At 45.2% G+C, this 2,500-nt stretch overlaps 5 non-coding genes across 5 annotated transcripts in view; all 5 read right to left on the bottom strand.

The window, feature by feature from the left end:
* Positions 1–111: 111 nt before the first annotated feature.
* Positions 112–302, bottom strand: LOC143504220 (U2 spliceosomal RNA). Its single transcript, XR_013127477.1, has one exon. It is a non-coding gene; the product is annotated as a U2 spliceosomal RNA (small nuclear RNA).
* A 150-nt stretch (positions 303–452) lies between these two features.
* Positions 453–571, bottom strand: LOC143504107 (U5 spliceosomal RNA). The gene has a single exon (XR_013127370.1). It is a non-coding gene; the product is annotated as a U5 spliceosomal RNA (small nuclear RNA).
* A 659-nt stretch (positions 572–1,230) lies between these two features.
* On the bottom strand, positions 1,231–1,421 carry LOC143504219 (U2 spliceosomal RNA). The gene has a single exon (XR_013127476.1). It is a non-coding gene; the product is annotated as a U2 spliceosomal RNA (small nuclear RNA).
* A 150-nt stretch (positions 1,422–1,571) lies between these two features.
* LOC143504106 (U5 spliceosomal RNA) lies at positions 1,572–1,690 on the bottom strand. Its single transcript, XR_013127369.1, has one exon. It is a non-coding gene; the product is annotated as a U5 spliceosomal RNA (small nuclear RNA).
* A 664-nt stretch (positions 1,691–2,354) lies between these two features.
* Positions 2,355–2,500, bottom strand: part of LOC143504217 (U2 spliceosomal RNA) — a 191-nt gene continuing 45 nt past the window's right edge. The window contains exon 1 of the small nuclear RNA XR_013127474.1: positions 2,355–2,500. This exon is cut by the window's right edge and continues 45 nt beyond it. This is a non-coding gene — a small nuclear RNA (U2 spliceosomal RNA).

The raw sequence follows: 2,500 nt of genomic DNA, 5'->3' as shown, positions 1-2,500 counted from the left end.
ACACACACACACACACACACACCAAATAAATAAATACATTCATTCATTCATTAAAATAAAACAGGCTGATTATACCAAACAGCAACAAACTCTTTTTTTCACACAAGCTTAGGAAGGTGCACCGTTCCTGGAGGTACTGCAATACCAGGTCGATGCGTGGGGCGAACGGGGCAAGCCCCTGTTTCGCCTCCCTGTTCTAAAAATCCATTTAATATGAAGTCCTCGTATAGAGGACGTATCAGATATTAAACTGATAAGAACAGATACTACACTTGATCTTAGCCAAAAGGCCGAGAAGCGATAACCTGAAATGGGCGCTGGACCGGGCACCGGCCTCGCAGGCAGGGAGGCCTCCTCCGTGGCATACCCGCCCTTCCCCCCTCTTCCAGACACCCAGCGAGCCACTCCCACCCCGCCCTAAGTTTATACTTTCTCGTTATACGGATTGTTGCGGCCCCGCCCGGAGGCAGAGCGCTCCAAAAAATCACTTTGACTCTTTGACGTTCCCCTCCACGGAAATCTTTAGTAAAAGGCGAAAGATTTGTGCGTGAATGAAGAGAAACCCGAGCTATAGCCGTGTACGCTCAGGCGTCCCGCCACGCCAACAAAGAGCCTAGCTCGTTTGTTCGCGGGTAACAAGGGAGGAGCCTGCGAGGCTGTGGCTTGCTTGTTGCAAACAACAGGGCTGGCAGGCAATGAGAGAGAGAGAGAGAGAGAGAGAGAGAGAGAGAGAGAGAGAGAGAGAGAGAAAACAGGAACAATTTCAAAAAAAAAAAAAAAAAAAAAAAAAAAGAACAAAAACGGAGGGAAAACTGCAAACAGCCGAAAGGGGAGTGGCCTCCGCTCTCACTGCATTTGTGACCAGCTGACAATTGCAGGCAGACAGACAGAGACCACTCACCCCTTCATTCTTGCCTATTTAAGGAGTGGAGTGAGCTGCTTTGTTTTATTTATTCATTTTGGCTGCTCCCTCACATGGACAGACAGACAGACAGACAGACAGACAGACAGACAAATCAATAAATATATATACATATATATATATATATATATATATATATATATATATATATATATATATATATACACACACACACACACACACACACACACACACACACACACACACACACACACACACCAAATAAATAAATACATTCATTCATTCATTAAAATAAAACAGGCTGATTATACCAAACAGCAACAAACTCTTTTTTTCACACAAGCTTAGGAAGGTGCACCGTTCCTGGAGGTACTGCAATACCAGGTCGATGCGTGGGGCGAACGGGGCAAGCCCCTGTTTCGCCTCCCTGTTCTAAAAATCCATTTAATATGAAGTCCTCGTATAGAGGACGTATCAGATATTAAACTGATAAGAACAGATACTACACTTGATCTTAGCCAAAAGGCCGAGAAGCGATAACCTGAAATGGGCGCTGGACCGGGCACCGGCCTCGCAGGCAGGGAGGCCTCCTCCGTGGCATACCCGCCCTTCCCCCCTCTTCCAGACACCCAGCGAGCCACTCCCACCCCGCCCTAAGTTTATACTTTCTCGTTATACGGATTGTTGCGGCCCCGCCCGGAGGCAGAGCGCTCCAAAAAATCACTTTGACTCTTTGACGTTCCCCTCCACGGAAATCTTTAGTAAAAGGCGAAAGATTTGTGCGTGAATGAAGAGAAACCCGAGCTATAGCCGTGTACGCTCAGGCGTCCCGCCACGCCAACAAAGAGCCTAGCTCGTTTGTTCGCGGTAACAAGGGAGGAGCCTGCGAGGCTGTGGCTTGCTTGTTGCAAACAACAGGGCTGGCAGGCAATGAGAGAGAGAGAGAGAGAGAGAGAGAGAGAGAGAGAGAGAGAGAGAAAACAGGAACAATTTCAAAAAAAAAAAAAAAAAAAAAAAAAAAGAACAAAAACGGAGGGAAAACTGCAAACAGCCGAAAGGGGAGTGGCCTCCGCTCTCACTGCATTTGTGACCAGCTGACAATTGCAGGCAGACAGACAGAGACCACTCACCCCTTCATTCTTGCCTATTTAAGGAGTGGAGTGAGCTGCTTTGTTTTATTTATTCATTTTGGCTGCTCCCTCACATGGACAGACAGACAGACAGACAGACAGACAGACAGACAAATCAATAAATATATATACATATATATATATATATATATATATATATATATATATATATATATATATATATATATACACACACACACACACACACACACACACACACACACACACACACACACACACACACACACACACCAAATAAATAAATACATTCATTCATTCATTAAAATAAAACAGGCTGATTATACCAAACAGCAACAAACTCTTTTTTTCACACAAGCTTAGGAAGGTGCACCGTTCCTGGAGGTACTGCAATACCAGGTCGATGCGTGGGGCGAACGGGGCAAGCCCCTGTTTCGCCTCCCTGTTCTAAAAATCCATTTAATATGAAGTCCTCGTATAGAGGACGTATCAGATATTAAACTGATAA

The sequence above is a fragment of the Brachyhypopomus gauderio genome, unplaced genomic scaffold (assembly GCF_052324685.1).
Source record: "Brachyhypopomus gauderio isolate BG-103 unplaced genomic scaffold, BGAUD_0.2 sc238, whole genome shotgun sequence".
NCBI lineage: Eukaryota > Metazoa > Chordata > Actinopteri > Gymnotiformes > Hypopomidae > Brachyhypopomus > Brachyhypopomus gauderio.
The sequence above is the reverse complement of the archived record's forward strand: the minus strand, read 5'-3'. Positions and strand labels throughout refer to the sequence as shown.